Source organism: Dermacentor albipictus, chromosome 4 (assembly GCF_038994185.2).
Source record: "Dermacentor albipictus isolate Rhodes 1998 colony chromosome 4, USDA_Dalb.pri_finalv2, whole genome shotgun sequence".
In the NCBI taxonomy this organism is placed as follows: domain Eukaryota; kingdom Metazoa; phylum Arthropoda; class Arachnida; order Ixodida; family Ixodidae; genus Dermacentor; species Dermacentor albipictus.
The window spans coordinates 65,875,569-65,896,950 of NC_091824.1; the positions used below are offsets into that span (position 1 = coordinate 65,875,569).

At 44.8% G+C, this 21,382-nt stretch overlaps 1 long non-coding RNA gene across 1 annotated transcript; it reads left to right on the forward strand.

The window, feature by feature from the left end:
* Positions 1-7,719: 7,719 nt before the first annotated feature.
* LOC135897620 (uncharacterized) lies at positions 7,720-11,763 on the forward strand. The gene is made up of 2 exons (XR_010563102.1): positions 7,720-7,905; positions 11,404-11,763. It is a non-coding gene; the product is annotated as an uncharacterized lncRNA (long non-coding RNA).
* Positions 11,764-21,382: the final 9,619 nt, after the last annotated feature.

Genomic DNA, 21,382 nt, shown 5'->3' on the forward strand with positions numbered 1-21,382 from the left:
CTACGTTGGTGATCTAGTTTTGTTATGAAAACAATGAAAATAGGTCCGTAATGTTTTCTAGCGCTTTTAGGCGCCGCTAGCACCTTCGCTCTAAAATACATTCAGATGACCCATAATAGAATAAAATCTTTGTTTCCTAGGAGAGCAGTTGAATGCTGTCAACACTAGGTCAAACTCCCATGACGTTGAGGCGATGAAGTGATAAGTGGATGACGATGACAGCTTACGTTATCATTATTATTTTAGGCACCTAATTAAACCGCCCGATTCTTGGCCAATCCCCCAGTGTGGGTATGTGCCACGGCCACTCAGGACAACAACAACAACAGCTTATGGAGTTGTATTTCACGGCCGCGCTAACGCGTATAACATGCCACGTTGGGCCACCTCGGTTAGCACTAGATCCGGTGCTCCTTTGCGTTATATCCGGTACCGGTCAAGACAGCAGCCAGAACCCGAAAAGTAGAGAGAAAAAAGAAAGAAGATTCGCGTTAAAGCATAATATCATACGAACCTGACCGCAAACGTTTAACGAAAATTTTTGCTTCATATCTCCAAAGAACAAGATTGCCCAGTAGCCAAGGTAGACCTCCTGAATGGTTTCAGGTCGCTTTTGACTGGTGAAACAGTGCCCAACCCAGAGTTAATAAAACCCTTTCTTCTATATCGTCGTGACTTCTGACTAGTAGGCTTAAAAAGCATGAAATGACCTGGTCTGGTCGGGGTGGGCTAGGTGCGTTTGTCGACAATATGGTAATAAAACATATTTCTCAACTAATATATATATTTGTTTCTTTTCATTGTTGGGAAACAAATAATCCCTGCAGACTATACCGTTAAGAACTACAAGTGTAACAAAATGTTCGTGAAAAATCTGACTGTTAGGGCTGAACTCGCTGAATAACTCTACGCAGCAACGAACTGTTATCACATCCTCAGGCGCTGCCAGGGAGGTTGGTAATGACTCGGCCAACCAGACCTGAATCACGATACACACCAAAGTGCCCGTCGGGAAACATAGACGGAAAAAATAGTTTATCTATTCCGAGCACAAATCGCAACAAGGCGACGCCACCATTACATGTTTAATAAGGTTAGTGAAGCTTAGCTTGCTCATCCCCCCCCCCCCCCTGAAACCCAGACGAAGACCGCAAATCCGTGGCGCGGCTTCTGAATGCCAGTGTAGCACGTATCGGATGCAGTGCATTGACAAAAACTAAACTGTGGCGCGTGTAAGCACTGAAAAAGAGTGGCCCCCGTAAAGAATGGCCCTTCCTACTTTTAACAGCCATGCCTCTTTTACGGGCGACACAAATGAACTTAATCTAGTGGCGGAAGCGGAATGTGCCTAATATTTCAGCTCGTTGATAACGGCTGCTCTCATTGAATTTCTTATGCCTGGCGAGGCGACCGCGAGCCAACACGTTCCCCATTGGAGCTACTCACTGAGAAAGTGAAAAAAGAAAGCTGCTGGCTGTCAACGTCCAGAACGTCCATAACATCCATCGTTGGCATTTCTAGCAAAGCAGGCGCCGGAAGTCCGTCCCGGAAAAAGATGCCAGGTGGTGAACGTGTGACCGGAAGCAGTGCGCACATTATACTGCGGCGCTCATTTTGGTGGCCTTGCGGCCGCGTACCTCGTTCATCAGGACGCATTCGCAGTCTCGCCAGGTGCCCTCACGGCGACACATTCGTTCTGACCTGGGCCAACCTGGCTCATTGTTTGCCTAAAGACGGCTCTCCGACCTCGCAGCGACGCATGTGTGGGAACACCAGGTCCCGTAGGAAACGTTATCACGAAGTTGATGCTCCGACAGTTATAAAAAATAAAATGAAACAAACAATCGATTTTTTTTTCAAGGAAACAACAACACAACTTTAGGTTTACGTCATCACAGAGCGTACAATATAACGACTTTCGTCTTGACTGTAACATGGCGTGACACTAATTCGGTGCCATAGGTCGCAATGCTTTCAGCCACTTCTTTTTATTCATTTCTTTTTTCTTTTATGGGCCGAGCATTCAGTTTGTCATTATAATCAGAGCGTAGCTTCCTTGATGCACATAAGAAACGCGACAGCACGAAGGAAGTCTAGTTGGCGTTGGGCGCAGACACGGATATGGCTCTGTTTAACAGCGCTTCTATGTTTAGCGCTGTCTTTTGACAACGTGCGCGGCCGTCGTGAGTAAATTAGAAGACGTGGCTAATAAGTTGAAAAAGACTCTCAGACAACGCATTAAGAAAGGCAGCCTAACGAATGGAAACGGCGCAGTGTCTTTGCTGCCGCGTTTCGTCGCGTTGTCGCACTGCACCATTTCACTTATTGAGTTTCTGTTCATTGTTGTACCATCAATGATACATGTATAATTACAGTGAGAACGATGATTATAAGGTGATCAAATGGATACAAATTTTTGTTAGTTATATGAAAATAGAAAGGCAGTGAAGCCAGAGAAAGCGGGAAGAAAATTCTTAGGCTCAATTGAAGTTTAAAAATAAGAAGGTCCACCAAATAAACAGGCTGGCAGGATGGCCGCCGCATTAGTGGAATTGGAATTGGTAATTGGTTTTCCCCACGCGTAATGTGGAAAATGTGCGTTCAGCTCACACATGCGGAAAGTCATCCTTCCAACCGTTTTCATTTCAATTTGGCGTAACAATTATTTTCAACGTTGCTCTCTCTGGCCTCCTCTGTTTCACTCTGGCCTCCGCTCTTTTTGTTAAGTATGCGAAACGAACTTGCCCACATCAAGCTTCTGCTCCTCTGTTTCTTCACATGCTTAAGTATATCGGGGTGTTAAATTTCTTCATTCAATATTTACACTGACGGTTGGCCTATTGACCATTACAGGGTGGGTCATAAGCATCACTTCTATAACGAATACAGCATTAGATGAACATTACATTACTACGTAGCAAGAACGCGAAATTAATACATATCAACACGATAGAGAACCGGGTGTACACACAATGCAATCCGTCACACATGCAGAATGAATAAGTATATTACGTTAAAATACAGTACTAACCCCCACCTCCCCCTAAATAAAACTCTGCTTACAATCTACTCATATGAATATCTTTCATACTACTTTAATCTTCTTTTCTAATAGTTCTACACTAGCGCATTATTGCGTTGATATCGGCAGTTCATTTCCTGCTTTTATTCTTGGGAAGTAGTATTACGGGTAAATGGTAATATACCTCTGCGGGAAGTTCATAGGTAGCATCCTTGCTTCTTTGTAATTTTCTATCTTGTTGTCTTATTAAATACCGTGCACTTTTAATGCTAAAGGTGTAGCTCGTAAAAAGGAAGATAAACGCTATAGCTATGCGACTGCGTTCAGCGAGCGTAGGGAAGTTAAGCAAACACAGCATTTTGGAAACAGAATCTGTGCGAGATAACCTTCACAGAATGAAGATGGCCGATCTGCGTCGTACTTTCTCCAGCCTCTCAATTGACTTGGACTAATAAGGGTCCCAAATAAGCTTGTATTACCTAGCTTTAGCCGAACGTATACACGTCAAGTAAGCCCTTGGCTTAACTGACTGGGAAGCCGACTGCACTTTCCTTTCCAAAAATCATAGCTTTCTTTTAGCAGTTTCGCACATTTGGTTAACATGGCATGCCCAGCTTATGTTCTTTGAGATATTTACGCCAAAGTGTTCAAGCATGTCAAATTTAAACATGACTGCAGAATTCACTGTGTAAATAAGTCGAATATTTTGTTTTATCTAAAGGTACATCACGGGCTCCGGTCGGAGCATTGATTGCTGGGGGATTATACAACAAAATACGTGATGAACAAGAACAAAGAAAAGTAACCGTAAACAGAACAAAAGAATGCATCATACAGTATTAGCTCGTAAAATGTGCATACAAGCGCTTGCGGAAAAGTTAGCGGTTAGTGATTGATACAATGGTACCTGGAAGATCGTTACAAAGTGCGATCGTTCCAAAGTGTTCCAAGGCTTGTGGCAAAGACGAAGAATTGGAAGCTTTAGTTTTACCAAATATGCGTTTGATGCTGAGGTAATTATGAAGGCGCCTGGATGTACGTAATGGCATTTCAAGTGGCAGTGGGGATGATGTTACACTGTAAATATAGTTGGGTATTAAGCATAAAATAGCAACAGAATGACGGGGACTTAACGCTTGGAGTGGAATGCCCAGCTTAATTTTTGTTATACTGGAATGGCGGTAATACTTACATGAAATGAATCGAGCGGCTATATTTTGTACGGCTTCCAGCGTTGAAATTAAGTACTCTTGATGAGGCAACCAGATGGACGAAATAAATTCAAGCTGTGTGCGGGCGAAGGTTAAGTATGTGAATGTGCGTGTACGAGCTGAGCAATGACGCAAATTTCGACGCAAGTAACCCAGCGTTTGTGACGCTTTAGCACATATGTTGGTGATATGCAATTTCCATGAAAGGTCGGTTGTAAAATGCAAGCTAAGTACTTATACGACACCGCACGGGGCAATGAAATGTTGTTTATAGAATACGTGAAGTTAGAAAGTGACCGTTTACGAGTAAAGGAGAATGTTTTGCACTCATTCGAGTTCAACGTCATTAGCCAGTTATCACACCAGGCATAAACTCGGTTAAGGTCCGAGGATCAAATCGTCATCATGACTTTCAATAATGAGGTATACGATGCAGTCGTCAGCAAATAGTCTCATGCAAGAGGAAATGTTAGAAGGTAGGTGATTAATATGAATTTAAAAAAGCAAAAGCCCCGCGGAACACCGGATGTGACATCAGGAAAAGAAGCTAAATTATTGATGACTGTGAGCTGCTTGCGAAAGGATAGAAAGTTTCGAAGACAAGATAGCGTTAGTGAGTTTAGTCTAAGAGAAGATAGCTCAGTGATGAGGCGGCAGTGAGCAACGCGATCAAATGCTTTTGAGTAGTCAAGAAAGATGCAATCAGTTTGAAGGTTATTATCCATGGTAAAGGGCAAGTCAGTGGTGAGTACCAGTAACTACGTATCACACGAAAAACATTTTCGGAACCCACACTGATTATTAAAAAATGGAGTTATTAAGCTCTAGGTTGGCATAAATATTTCATGCAGTAATATGTTCAAGCAATTGCAACATATGCAAGTCAGCGAGATAGAGCGGTAGTTCTCCGCCATATTTCTGTTAGCGCTTTTAAACACTGGAATTGCTTTTCCAACTTTCCAATCAAGTGGAAGATGTTCTATTGATAAAGATTGTGTAAAAGTGTGATATATTATTTTACTAGAGATAGACAATGTATTCTTCAAGATTTTAGAACATATGTTATCCGGACCAGCAGAGGAAGATACCTTAAGGTTTGTAATGAGGCATGCGATTCCTTGAATTGTGATATGAATGTGCTCCATGTATCGAAATTCATGATCAGGAATAATGGGCACCTTGGAATAATCTTCAGCAGTAAACACAGATGAAAAGAACCCATTTAATTCATATGCGCTCTTTTGATCTGACAGCTCGATTTGGCCATCATTTTGTAGAGATATGTGATGGATAGTGCTGTCTGGAGCAATCATTCTCCAAAACTTTCTAGGATCAGAAGCTAGCAATCAAGGTAGGTGGCGGAAATAGTTCTTGTGCTTAGCCGAGGTTACTTCAGCGCAGTACTTCTTTAAACACTTGTTATAATGAGCCCATAAATTAGTATACCGCGATTTCTTAGCACATTTGTATCATTGTTTTTTTTCTGTTACGTAGAGTACGAATATATTTATTAGACCAAGGCTTAGATTTATCATTCGGTATGCCGACTAGAGGAACGTATTTGACAATTAAAGCTGAAATGTCGTTTCCAAAGAGTACCCAGTAATCATCAATGCTACGACTTGGGAAGGACGGCAAGAAGGTTTCACTAAAGAACGCATCCAGGTCAGTATTCATTTTAGCATAGTTAACCTTATTATAGTCTCGAATATGCTCAACCAATGTATGACTTATTAGTTAGGCGCCATAGATCGGTTTTATCTTCACTTATTTTCGTTTTCTATCCGTCACACCCCTTTTAAATAGCTCTAAGAGCGCCACTGAGCCGCTGCTGATGTTCCATGCTATCTATTCCTGCTAATTCGGTGTACAATAAAAATTGTCGGTGAAAAGACGCACAGTTGTTCCTTCTAGAGAAACTATCATTACTGTAGATAGACCAAAAGTAGCACAGGTCCCCGCAGTACAACGGACACCTAAGGTTACGTTCAATGGCTGTGATTTACGGCCTTCAACTTCCATGTATTCAAGTTCTGCATTGAGCTTCTATACTGAATACAGAGAGGTTCTAGGGTTTGAAACGGCAGTGGGGATTTTGATATCGGTTACAAAAAAATATATTATTGAAGCACTATTTAGACTATTACAAAGTGTCAATATTCGCGTTATTAACTGTTAGTAACTGTCTCAAATATATCAAAACAAGTAGGTGGCAAGAGTACTACTCCCATGGACGAAGAACATTGAGTCCTGAGGCAGGTGGGGGCGGTGGCGTGCGTGCCGTTGTTTAATTGAGAATGAAATATCGGCCAGCGGGTCTGGTTTGGTCTGCATGTCCTACAACAAAAATCTAGGCCATGGTCTATGACGTGAGAGGGTGGTGAAATGCCACGGGGACCGTGCGCCCACTCCCGGAACACCTCCGGGTGTGGAGTCAAGTGAGACGGCAGCACAAGTGACACAGCAGGGAAGAAACCAGAAAGCCTTCTGTTTTACGGCTGCGGAGGCTTCGATAGGACCAGTTTTTGAACGGTGTTCAGATGTGTACGTGACAACACTTGGGCGCACCCCTTGAGCCACAGTTGGGTAGTTATCACCTCCGCTTTTAAGGCTAAATGTGAATAACCAGAATATACAGGCGTGAACATGGGATGAGACGTAATTATACAAACATCAGCTTCGGGGGAACGTAGTGGACAACAGAAGGAGCTGGTATATCTTACATCGATATCTGTTAAGGCGAGTTTCGTCGGCCTTCTTGCCCCTTGCGGGGTCACGGCTCGTTTCTTATAGAACATTTGTTCTTCCTTATAAAGCATTCACGTAACTTGTTTATTATAGTACGCAAGTTATTATTACATCGACAACTTTTATATTTGTCATCTGCATTTAATGATGACACCTGTTCTTCAGTTTTACTTTTTGTGTTCATCGTGTTATCGCAATATATCCAACCACCAATTGGCTCATTCTGTTCTGATTATGTTCTCTGTAAGGTCTCCTTCTTTAAGAGTTTTTAAATTTGTTATTCTCGCTAATTGGTAATCATGAAGTTTCCGTAATTTTTTGCACAATTGATATTTAATAAACTTGAGGTTCGTGGCGAACCTCTGCAGCCAGCATCATTAGGCTGTCGTCTTCATGTCATTGGTTTTAGTGTAGGACTGTTAGCTTGCTCCCATTGAGCCCAGTACAATCGAATAATTACCTAGCTATAGAGCGAGGTTCCTAAATCTATCCTAATGTTTCTCTAAAGCGCTGCCTATCATTCTGTGTTTTTCAATGCATATTTTTCTAAAATTTACTTCAAGCATAATTATTCATCCCTCAAGTCTTAGTACTCATTTAAACACTGTTCCTTGCATTTTCTTATTGTTCAGTTCAATCCCATAGTTATTACTTGCGATGGCAACCACTCTAATGAAAGCCTCAGTGAGGGTACGTGCCATATATTAAGGACTCGTAATCATCATCATCAAAAGAAGATAACGATGAACAGCGAACAGGCGTTGCTGGTCAAGAGCGTGGCGAACGTCGCCGACGATAATTTTGGTCCCGTAAATGACGCGGAACCTCGGAGGGGCGGTGAAAATCCCGGGCCGCCGGAGGCTGGAGAAGACGTCTGGCGGATTGAATTCAACTCCGGCGAGGCGTCCGCCGACGGAGGACAAGGCGAGTGACTGTACAGTTTTGTTGACGTGAACCCGGCGCGAGTGGTTCGAGCCCCAAGTCGATCTGACTGAGCCCGACTCGACCGCTTTTACATGCATCTTACCAAGCGGGTTGGTCGGATCAGCCCACTTGCTTGCGTGCTGCTTGAATAAATTCAACTCGACGCTCGCTTCGCCTGATTTGATAGCGTTTACATGAAACCAACGGCTGGTTTCCGGCCCGACAAGCCGACTCGAACCAACTTTATCGGGTTCATGCTAATGCAGAAGCTCAGGCTTGCTGCTGCGAGCGTGCAGAGTGGCATTCGACAGCTCCTCCTAGGTAGTACGATAGCAAGAACTTCAGTACGAACGTGGCAATATCTTATGCTTATGGAAACAACACGAGCGATTCCCGACCGGTCAGGCACAAACAAGACGAATGTAGTAAACGTGTAGATTCTTTTTCGCTTTCTTTTTCGATCCTGCTTGCGCCTGAAGTACTGCTTGTTTGTACATGAAATGAAAAAACAAGCAGAAAGGAATGAAAAAGGAACACAAATTAATGCCTAGAAAGAAGGTCACAAGACAGGGCCCTGAGCACTGGTTCGAGTTCAAGTGATTCTTGTTCCCGTTAATTTACGCTCCTTTTTAAGTGTGACTTCTGGCTTGCATTTTCGCGCCATAATGCTGGAACCTTCACGTTGCTGACAGCCGCTGAGTAGGTTCTCGTAGATGGCTACAAGCCACACTAACCACTTACTGGTTGCTGTCAATTTGCACTTTGTGGTTTATGTGGTGGACCTTAAGCAGTGACGTTAAGGCTCTGACCTTCAAGCAGCTACGTCGAGGATTTCTCATAGACGTTGTTCTGTCTATTTAAAAAAATATTAAACACAGTATGGCTCACAAGCACCATGTCTAATAAAACCATATGATCACAAGGAATCCTCAATGAACATCCTGATCCTCCCTTCAATAATATGGGATTATAGGGCACTGAAAATAAGAGGATGACTTTTTTTTGTAGTGGCGCACTACAATTTGTTCTTGTAGCTGATCAATGTAAACCCTGAATAGTCAGGCATGAGCATATGAGGACCGTCCACTGGGTCTCTCACTCCGCAGAAATTCTTGCATAAGGCACCGCCCACTGCCCTCGATATGAGTTGTCGGGCTGCATTGCAACATGCAATTGATAAGTCAGCCCGAAAGTTTGTAACTTTTTCAGAGTGGCACTCCGAACTAGCCAGAAGATGATGTTTTGTTACAAAGTTAGGATTTGAATTGTGGAACTTGATCTTTTATCACAAAACCAATCACGACCCCACCACTTTTAAAACAACCCAGACGTAACAGTCTAATTGAAGAGTATCGTAGTATCCAGGTGATATTTCCGACTTATCTTCTTTTTTGCGTAAATTGAAGGCTTTTACACTTCGAAGCTCGAGAAAATCTGCAGGCTAGCATCAGAGAGCCCTAAATATTACCTTTAATAAATTTTCCATGAAGCAGTTTCCGTTACACTTCCCCGAAGCTGTCTGCGTATTGCTGTCATGACGAACAAGGTGGTCACCTGATAGAAAGACATGGCGACATGGCGACATGGGACCTCGCTCCGGCTCGTTCAGCCTTTTCCTTCGCTACGACTCTCTGCGCGGCCCAGTCTGGAACACGAACTATTTTATAAATGACTTAGGGCCCTGGAGGCTTGCCAGCCCGTTTTCTACAGTTTATAATGCAAAGGACTGTTATTTACGCCAAAAATGAGCAGTCGCAAATGTTCTGACAGTCGTCCTTTAATTACCCACAACCACATACTTTCATAGAGGACGGAGCGGCAGAACACGACCACATTACATCTTCTGCATGTGGCGCATAGCGGAGGAAACTCGAGATTCCAGGCAGAGCACTTGGACCATTGCGATAGTGGCGCCATTTGACCACGTATTACACCACCATGCTATGGCGGACGGTGGCTATAAATTGTAGCCACTATAACTATGCTTCAGCCTAGTAGAAATCAAAAACTTCAAGGAACGGTCGCGCTGCCCCATCTAGTGGTTGGTAGTGAAATCAGAGTGGCCTGCTTCTATCTGGTGCTCATGGAAGGCGCTTTTTGTCGTCGCCTTTTTCCACAAACTCTGTGGTATTGCTCTAGACCTGCATTAGAAGTGTTACTTTTGTTTAATAATGTTTTGTCGCAAGTTATGGCACGAATCATTCACCTATAAGTGTTATAGCCCAATGCTGAATTCTCCCAGTTTCGTATGTGCGTATGGCACTCTAATTTCTCCGTTTATCTGTGCCTAAGTGCTCCGGTGCCGCAAATCCTTCGGATACCAATAAGAATGGTCTGCTTATTTTATTGCTTTTTCCAAGCTGATACTCGAGGCAGCAGAATATTCTCTATCCCGTAATCATGGTTAACTGCATCGTTAGATAAGCTGGGCAACTGAAAGTTTAAGGCTGGTTTTGTTGATGTTCAGTTTTAACAGTATATGCGTGTCAAGGAAATATGCTCGCCTGTTACCCCGCCAAAGAGACACCCCCAATAAGCTGTGGTTTATTGTTCTCTGAACCAATTGTGCTTGGTGGTTTATGGTCAACGTTTTGTGTGGTCTATTTCATTCGTATTTTTGTCCGTGCTTACGCGCATGCCTTTCAGTTGAATAAAATTAGGAGCAAGCTTTATTTAATTAGGGAGCTCTTATCTATGCTAAAACGTAGAAATAATATTTCCTGGCGATAACTTCGCCGAATTTTATGGCGTTGAATACATTTAAACGAAAGATGTAAAATATATAGTCACTGCTGGAAGGAATCTTTTTTTTTATTTGGGACGTCCATTCTCTTACAGACATTTCTGAAAGTCGCTAAATTTCGAGAATTGCAACTATCAAGTTTGCAACTCCGCAACCCAGCAGTGAAAAACGATGACACAATTTTGTACACTGCACTTAATACATCTAAAGCAGAGAAAATCTTTGTATCGCATACTGTTCTGAACTATAGCACTAATTTGCGAGTAGGACTTTTGCAAAACTCTCGTAGCGATTATAAAAGTTTCAGGTAAGCTGCAAAGTGTATACAGCGAATTAGACAGCTTGAGCTGCTACAAGAGATGATAATGTTCACAGAACTGCAATATGTGTTTATGGCGCAAATTTACCACTTCGTAAACTTTGTCCTTTTATATTTTTTAGGCTTAACAATTTTTTTTTTATTTTTTTCGATTTCCATTATAAGCTTCCCAGTCCTAAATGACATTTCCCTTGCTGCAAGTCACTGAATTTTACCTTTCGCTCTCAAATGCCGCACATTTCATTGAAATATTTCCAAGTATTGTCTCGTCCAACGGTTGTTTTACGTGCACGTAAACAGGTGGCATCGGACTTGGCCCTACGCTAAAGCTTCATTTTAGGTGATATTTTGATCAGGCGTACAGCATGTTGTTATTGGTGCTAAGGAAAACAGCGACGGGTTGCTTGAATGCTGCCGACCCTGCCTGTTATCGCAGGGGGCCTCGTAGCGCAGCAACCGCAAGCGGAACCTGTGCCCGATTGGAGAGGTGTGACCCCTTCGACATCTCCGGTCGCCATCCTGCTCTTGGCGCTCACCTTCGCCGTGTTCTTATCCATGATTCTCATGCACGTCTGGCGGCAGCGCAACTAGACAGTGCTGGCCGGCCCCGACGAACGCGCCTGGACACGGCGGAAGCACCGAAGAAGGTGGCCTTCGAAAGAAAGAACGCTCGAGCAGAAAAAATTAATAGATTCCTGCTGAACATACATTTCATTGAGCGCGATTTGTTTATACCGCTCCATAGTTCTAATTTCAGTTGCTGGAAAGCTGAATTATAATTTATGAGTCCATTCGATGATATATGTATTGGTTGTGCAAACTTCTGCGTTGCGCAGAAATGGGTTCGCTCAGTGAAAGCTGCTTCGAAATGTGCAAGTCTCTGCAGAAGGGTAGGACAGATGAATTCTGCGGAAATACACAGCCATATTTCGTTATACAGGCTGGAATAACGGCACTCTGATAAGTTAATATAGCTGTGCTCGGTATCCCGGTAAAGTGACATTCACGCTAAGTTTGCGCTGGGTCGCCATGTGTCAACGCTCTCAGCGTGTGGGAAATGTGGCTCACGTGGCCTTAGCGACGTCATAATTAGGTAACAAAAAAGAAAGAAAACGCGCTGGAAATATCAATTGTCTAGTAGATATCTACAAGGATGAGTTCCACAATAATTTCGAAAAGGTTATCTGTAAGAATGTCATTGTAACAGTCGAATATGACGCGATTCACAAGTTCATAAAGTTTTTATACGTTCTAATGCGAAGCATTCTTGACGAGTTCAACACAGTTTTCTGTAACTGATACCTGGCCTTTATCACGGGCCTATCGCAAAAATGTTGCAGCATAAAAATGTGGGCTCATTGCAAAGGTAGTGCTCTCTAACATTGTGTGAGGTTCCCGTGTGTCTGGGCCAGTGCGTGTATGTGTCTTACAGTGTGTACAGCCGCGAGCAAAAGTTTCGGGACCAAAGTTGGCGCAATTTTTCTTTTCGCAGCATGGGCATTCCGGTTGAAAGCAAGAACGCACGACTACGTGCGCTTGATTGACCAATACAATGTACTAAAGCAAATCCAAGCGGCCGCGGAGCTGCGCATGAATGCATTTCAATTTTCTGCTCATGCCATGGTCTCCATACTTTTTGCTCGCGACTGTACAGTGCAACGGTATTAAGGGGGACAAAAAAGAGACACGGTGAAGCACTGACTTCTAACTGAATTATATTATTGAAAACATTGAAATATATACAAAGGAATGAGTCGAGTGCGCTTGTCTTGGCTATTGCGCAGCACACCGACGTTCTCGAAGGCAAAGGAAGAGCCACACGTGCTTGTATGAATAGCCTAAACACTGTTTCGGCGATTTCTGACGCTGCACGCATGCTCTCGTCATTACGTCGTCTGCCTGCCTGTACGACGTCACAAGCTCCGCAGGACCGGGGGACCCAGTAAAGAACGGCATGTTTGCATTCCACCAACTGGTTTCGATGTTTTACACTACAATGGCTTTCGCGCAGTCAGAGCCGGTCTTCCGCGAAAGCTGTGAAAGCTTGTTTTTTGATAGACTTCGGGCGATGGGACACATTGTGCCGGTAGGCGATGATTGCGTCATTGTCGCGCTTCTGAGCTGCTCATTCCTTCCTTGGGTTGGTCACCTTATTTCGCCCATTGCTATCTATGAGGATAGGCACAGCTGCGGACACCAACAGTGGAGCGGGATAGCCGACTGCCTTAAGGCGATCCGCATGAGTAGTAAAACTAGTGTCAATTGAGAGATGGCAGGATCTGTCAAGGGCTTTAGAGAGGCAAGTTTTCACGATACCTCTCTTAACGAATTGGCTGTGAGCGAAGATGCCTCACGAAATAGTCCAAGCAACCCCTTTGCTTACGCATATATGCCCCTAAGTATGTGCCAGTGTGTATGGGTATGAATAATGAATATCTTTGAATATCAATGAATATCTTTGACGTCAATTATCTATAGAGTCGCTAGGTATCAGAACAGCAACAAACACCATGCGCTGCACTGGGCATTTCTCTGCAACACGTAGTCAAAGCATTACCGTTCGCTGCGGAACAGTAGTGATTCATAAAAATAATTCTCTAACAAACCGTGAATGCTCCACATGATGTCTTTAGTGCAAAAAACTCGAATAAAAACGAAAACAGCGAGGTGAAAGGAAAAGAAAGGCGAGCGCTACTAAAATGTAGCGCTCGTTTTTCCTTTCCTTTTGCCGCTCACTGCGTTCTCTTTTTTTCTAGTTTTTTAGGCTAAAAAGCATCACGTTAGGTAAACGCCAGCTCGCCCAAGAAGACGTTATCCTCACGTGGATATTCATATCAGGTGAATTTCAACTGAAGTTTAAATCGTCTAGCTTTCTTTGGTAATTAGGCACGATTGTCTTTTTGAATGTACAACAGTTTTCTTATGATCATCATCAGCATGCAGCAGCCTATTTTATGTCCACTGCAGGACGAAGGCCTCTCCCTGCCATCTCCAGGGCAGGACAGGGTTACTTACCCCTGTCCTTCCCACACCGACTGCAACTACCACCTGCGAATTTCTCGTTTTCAACACCCCACCGAGTCTTCTGGGCCGATCCCGAATATATATCAACCCAAGAGAGCGGCGAAAGCCGCAAAATGTTACGATACCACCGCGGTACCACAGTGGTACAGCCGCCTCGACGACTAGCGACACAACGCTGATGACGCCAATAGAAACGCCGCGTGTGGGTCGGTCTTAAGCGACAGTGTCAGGAACAAGAAACACATAAGGCCAGCACCATGAATGTATATAGCGAGCCACACACACACACATTCCACCGCATGCGTATCATTCAAGCGCAGCATGGAGATTCCCATTTGTTTCTTTAACAGTCGGCTGCGCCGCACCGTGATTGAATCCATTTAGCTGTCCTCCAGCTGCACAGAAGCCAGCGAAAGCCTAACAAATAGCGCCACCGAGATCGTAGCCACAGCGAGTGCGAAAAAAATTACGTAATTCCATGTGAAGATCACCACTGTGTCTTTTTGAGGGAGCAAATTTTTTATGTGGGATGGAGAGAAATCCACTTAAGCGAAGAAGCAAGACCTGCATTGATATCATAGAGAAAGAAAAAAAAGTTAAGAGCGGCCACTCCCATACACCCCCAGCGGCCCAATCGAACCTAGCGCACCTGGCGGTTGATGAGAGCAACTGGCCTGCACTTCCTGTTTCGGTTCCGCTGGCGCGAAATTTGGATTACCCCGCGTAACCGACGTTGGGCTGTCGCGGAAGCTTGTCATTTCAGACCACTTTTCCTCACCCAAATGGCAACGCTTTTATTTGTCGCTTTGATTTAGCGATTCACTCTTTTGCCTAGTTCAATATTTGGTGTGAATTGAGGTAGTGACGCAATTTTTATTTCGATTAAGTTGTAACAGATGGAGATAGAGGTAATCATAATTCACTACGGCTTTATCCATCGCGCTTGTCTTTTGTGTTTTGGTACAAGCGCTCATATGTATCAAAGAGACAGAGTTTCCGCAATGTTTTTATTGCAAGTCAAGATAGGCTTCTTCTGGGTTCTGCCGTTGTCAAAGCACCACGACACACTGCAGTAGCTGCCGTAGCTTGGACCGCCGGACGGCATGGCATCAGCACGGTCTGAAAATGTCAATAAGTGCGCGCTTCATTATTTACCAAAAACATATGCACACGTCATAACTGTACCAGGAAACCGCTTTGAATGAATAGCGAACCGATGCATAATATAAAACCACCGACACATCCTGACCTCTGACCCATATAACCCGGACTTACAAGGATAAATGTTGATACCCCGTACAGGGGTGTTCAAAAGTTCCCAGGCCGCTTTCCCATTTAATCCCATGGAGGGCATCGCGGCCTGTGAAGTTTTGGACACCCCTGTACGTACTCAGTATAAGGAGTACATTGGTAGGCAAAATAGCAGTTCACATAAGCGTGATGAAGATACATTCGAAACGTCCAAATACGAGGCCTTTGTTCAAATGCGCGCCACGCCACGCCTACGCGACAATACGTTGTGCAATGTCTTCGCCACAAAAAAATGATAAGGAACCGAAAATTACTAGAATGCGCAGTACTTCCCAACACGGCCGCCGCAATAAGTACGTGCAGTAGTCACTGGTGACTTTTCTCCACCGTTACTTTTCTGTATAAACAATCCGCACGGACGCATAGACCAGCGTCCGTCCGTGCGCCTTAGGTACACACCTCGCTAAAGTACCAAACGCAATAAGCTATGCTCGCTGTTTATGTCACATGCCATTGTTTGCAAGCAATATCGTTAAAATATTCAGGAGCCCTTACTCTATAAAGGAAACGAGCAAGCAAAACTTCGCTACAGCGTGCCTAACGTCCTGGTTTATTTAGGTAGCGCCCGTCCCCGGAACGCCGTTTTCGGACTGAATCAGCGTGGCGTCTTTTATGTTCTTTCCAGCGTTCGTCAGCCTCTAGAACGGGCCAACGAAAAGACCGTCAACCGTGACGCGATCATTTAAACGCGGTTTAGTAATTCAATTTTCTCGAAACCGGAATTTTCCTGAAATGCGCAATTCATGATATCGACCTTAAGCGTTGTCCAGCAGATCATTTTTAATCCGCCAACACGAACTAGTTCAATGGAACGCCGATACCGCGGTTATCGCAAACAGCGCTGGGCAAGAACGGTTTACCCTCGCAAACCTAGACGCAGCGTCTCGATGGCGTCTGACAAGCTGCGAGTCGCAGTGCAGTGCACAGCCGTGAACCGGTGGAAGGTAATGGCAGCTTCGCGTCGTTTGATTATTTTCACGGAACGCAACCAACAAAGATTATGCCGTTCTCGGTGGAGATAGCAAGGAAGTACAGCTAGTACAGCCCTCTTGCTACGCGTTTCTTGAGGGGGGATGCTTTTCGCAATGTTCGCGTCTCGCCGCCTCATATAGAGCCGCAAACTGCTTTTTTTAGCGAACCTCGTCGCGCTCACAAGTCAATTACTCCAAGCTTTGCTTAAAAACGTGACTCACCTTTCTCACACACAAGAACAGCGCCGCAGCCGACGTTCACGAGACGTTCCCGCTGGCACGCCGCTGGTGTCGTTGATTTCTTCTCCATGGACGAATGGTGATTGGTGTTGATGGCAGTACGAATGAAGAACAAAAAGCACGGAAGGTGTTCTCGATAAATTCTGTTCTTATGTATCAGAAACACGCCAAATTTGGGTGTATAATTATTATTTTGTAAAGCGATTGAGCAGAATTCATTACAACATTTTCTTTTTTTGCGCCTGCGTCCCCTGGCGTTTGATGAGAGCATTCGTTCGTTACGTAGCCGTGACGTAGTTCCTGAGGCCAGATTTCTCGGAGTGTCCGCTCTTAGTCTTTTTCTTTCTCTATGTTGATATTAACTACAAACCTAGAGAAAGAAAAAGACTAAGAGCGGACACTCCGCGAAATCTGGCCTCAGGAACTACGTCACGGCTACGTAACGAACTATTGCTCTCATCAAACGCCAGGGGACGCAGGCGCAAAAAAAAATAAAATGTTGTAATGAATTCTGCTCAATCGCTTTACAAAATAATAATTACACACCCAAATTTGGCGTGTTTCTGATACATAAAAGCAGAATTTATCGAAGACACCTTCCGTGCTTTTTGTTCTTCATTCGTACTGCCATCAACACCAATCTGACCAATCACCATTCGTCCATCGAGAAGAAATCAACGACACCAGCGGCGTGCCAGCGGGAACGTCTCGTGAACGTCGGCTGCGGCGGTGTTCTTGTGTGTGAGAAAGGTGAGTCATGTTTTTAAGCGAAGCTTGGAGTAATTGACTTGTGAGCGCGACGAGGTTCGCTAAAAAAAGCAGTTTGCGGCTCTGTATGAGGCGGCTAGACGCGAACAATGCGAAAAGCATGCCCCCTCAAGAAAAGCGTAGCAAGAGGGCTGTACTAGCTGTACTTCCTTGCTATCCCCACCGAGAACGGCATAATCTTTCTTGGTTGCGTTCCGTGAAAATAATCAAACTAAGCGAAGCTGCCATTAACTTGCAACGGTTCACGGCTGTGCACTGCACTGCGGCTCGCAGCTTGTCAGACGCCATCGAGACGCTGCGTCTCGGTTTGCAAGGGTAAACCGTTCTTGCCCAGCGCTGTTTGCGATAACCGCGGTATCGGCGTTCCATTGAAATAGTTCGTGTTGGCGGATTAAAAATGATCTGCTGGACAACGCTTAAGGTCAATATCATGAATTGCACATTTCAGGAAAATTGCGGTTTCGAGAAAATTGAATTCCTAAACCGCGTTTAAATGATCGCGTCACGGTTGACGGTCTTTTCGTTGGCCCGTTCTAGAGGCTGACGAACGCTGGAAAGAACATAAAAGACGCCACACTGATTCAGACTGAATACGGCTTTCCGGGGACGGGCGCTACCTAAATAAAGAAAGCAGGATGTTAGGCACGCTGTAGCCAAGTTTTGCTTGCTCGTTTCCCTTATAGAGTAAGGGCTCCTGAATATTTTAACGATATTGCTTGCAAACAATGGCATGTGACATAAACAGCGAGCATAGCTTATTGCGTTTGGTACTTTGCGAGGTGTGTATCTACGGCTCCGCACGGACGGACGCTGGTGAATGCGTCTGTGCGGATTGTTTATACAGAAAAGTAACGGTGGGGAAAAGCGACCAATGATTATTGCATGTACTTATTGCGGCGGCCGTGTTGGGAAGTACTGCGCATTCTAGTAATTTTCGGTTCCTTATCAGGTTTTCGTGGCGAAGACATTGCACAACGTATTGTCGCGTAGGCGTGGCGAGGCGCGCATTTGAACAAAGGCCTCGTGTTTGGACGTTTCGAATGTATCTTCATCACGCTTATGTGAACTGCTATTTTGCCTACCAATGTACTCCTTATACTGAGTACGTACAGGGGTGTCGAAAATTTCCAAGGCCGCGATGCCCTCCATGGGATTAAATAAGATGGCGGCCTGGGAACATTTGAACACCCCTATACGGGGTATTAACATTTATCCTTGTAAGTCCAGGTTATATGGGTCAGAGGTCAGGATGTGTCGGTGGTTTTATATTCTGCATCGGTTCGCTATTCATTCAAAGCGGTTTCCTGGTACAGTTATGACGTGTACATATGTTTTTGGTAATTAATGAAGCGTGCACTTATTGATATTTTCAGACCGTGCTGATGCCATGCCGTCCGGCGGTCCAAGCTACGGCAGCTGCTGCTGTGTGTCGTGGTGCTTTGACAACGGCAGAACCCAGAAGAAGCCTAGCTTGACTTGGAATAAAAACATTGCGGAAACTCTGTCTGTTTGATACATATGAGCGCTTGTACCAAAACACAGAAGACAAGCGCGATGGATAAAGCCGTAGTGAATTATGACTTCCTCTATCTCCATCTGTTACAACTTAATCGAAATAAAAATTGCGTCACTACCTCAATTCACACCAAATATTGAACTAGACAAAAGAGTGAATCGCTAAATCAAAGGGACAAATAAAAGCGTTGCCATTTGGGTGACGAAAAGTGGTCTGAAATGACAAGCTTCCACGACAGCCCAACGTCGGTTACGAGGGGTAATCCAAATTTCGCGCCAGGGAAACCGAAACAGGAAGTGCAGGCCAGTTGCTCTCATCAACCGCCAGGCGCGCTAGGTTCGATTGGGCCGCTGGGGGTGTATGGGAGTGGCCGCTCTTAACTTTTTTTCTTTCTCTATGCTACAAAGCATTATATCATGGTATCAAACCCCACATTAGGTTACCGAAGACATGGCTATTGGATCACACATGGCTGCAAGCGCTACATCTAGGCCCTACTACACAGCCTACGTAATCGTCCTAGGCATCTGCGCAACGTTTATGTAAATATATTCAGAACACAATCGCCGCGTGCCCCGAAACTCACAGGAAAATAAGTTAATTCGTACGTAATGCACACCTTTTATTTAGATATGTTTCGAAAATGCTGCCGAATGATTATCATAAGCCGCAGTGAGGCGCAATAGCAGCAACGTCAAATGGTGAAAGAAGTCTGTAACGGCGGTCAACACCTGATTGCCGGCCGGGGTTTCAGGGCCGGTAGTCCCCGACCCTCAAACCGACCCTACCGATACCGCTGATACTGCATTGTAGTATCGTGGTATCATGATACCGAGCTGTAGCATCGTGGTAGTGGGAGCGTTCTCCTATTCTTCGCTCATGACAGCCAGAGCCTTGCGACGCTATTATTGAAACGCTGCGCCTGCGGTCGCAGACGCTACACGGGGGGTCGTGAGGAAGTGGCGCTCAAAGTATTTCCCGCGTACGGGTAAGACAATGTGCTAAGGGGAGTGACACCCATAACATATACTGCATTACACTGCCATTAATATTTACAAGTGTATACGGCCGATAAAAAAATATTACCCTTACTTAGTATAGCTGTCTATTAATTGCTGCTTCTTATATAGGGATTGACGTCACGCTCTTTGTTACAAGAGGATGTCGTTATCAATCATCCTATGCTTCCCATTGTTAACGACCGCGCTATCATCCGACATGTTGACACGAGACGTGTTTTATGCGTTTCTTTATCGATGGTGGTAATGCTGGTGGTTGTGGTGGTGAATTGTAGCAACAGGCGGGTTTAGCCTGGCGAACAAGGCCGGCAATTGCTCCGCCCGAGCGTCTCGCACAATACCGCTGATGGGTTTCATCATATGTCCATCAAACCAGTCTCTCTTAAGAATTCGATGAGGAGACGAAGTTTCTTTGCGGGCCATCACTGATCCCTCGGGAAATATAAGGTGTTGCAGGCGCGCATGCGGAAGGTCCTTGTTTTGCGAATTCTTCAGGAGAGTGTCTCTTTCATCTTGGAATTGCTGGCAGGACCACAAAAAGTGCTCAATGTCTCCTGTCTCGTTGCATGCCGTACAGTTCAGAGAATTGATTCGCCCCGTTTTAAATAACCAGGCCGGTGTATTAGCAGATCCTGTCCTTATTCGATATAGAAGTGAGGCTTCCTCTCGGTGCAATCTCTTGGTTACGCAGGGCATATGCGGTGGAACCCAAAGCGACGCAAAGTGATTTCGAATGTCAGATTTTTGCACTTGATTACTCTTTGGAGCCTTGATTTTGGGAGGATGATAGAGCGCAGCGTATGCAAGCGCATCAGCTTTTTCGTTTCCTGACATACCAATGTGGAAGGGAATCCACTGAAACTTTACTGTGAAGCCTTTGTTGTTGAGTTCTTTCACGATGGCTAGTGATTTGCGTGGGAACTTGAGGGATGGCAAACCACGGTATACATTTAATGCGGCCTTTGAGTCCGTAAGGACAACCACATTCTGCGGAGGCAAAGTCTTTAATTTGCGCAGAGCAGAAGCTACTGCTACGCCTTCCACAACTGTCGACGAGGCTATACAGTCCAGACGCCCAGACCACGTATATCTTAGAGAGGGAATATAGTATGCAGCTGCACAGCGGTCTTCGTCTGCCTTGACAGAGCCATCTGTGTATACTTGTAGGTGATTCGGGTAAGTCGTGTGCAGGTGTTCTAGGACTAATGACTTGGCTTCTGCAGATTGAATGCAGCTCTTTGATTGCAATCGTGGTACACTTAAGTTGCACGTGATGTCCTCGAATGTCCAGGGTGGTTCTACCCTTTCCCTCGGTCTCGAGCAGCGCAATCCTAATACGCGAAGCGTGTTCAATGCTGCATAAAAATGTGAGCGCGGCCTGTTACCTATACGTCGTAAGAGGGCTCTACCGGGCGTAGACTCACTCAATCGTAGTAGCTGGATCATCAGAGCCTGGGAAGCCTGAAGTCATAGAGGGCGTGACTCAGCTTCGGAGAGCACTTTTTTATTTGGCGCTGGCTGAGGGACTCCAAGGCAAAGTCGGATACCTTTTCTGTGGATGGCTTC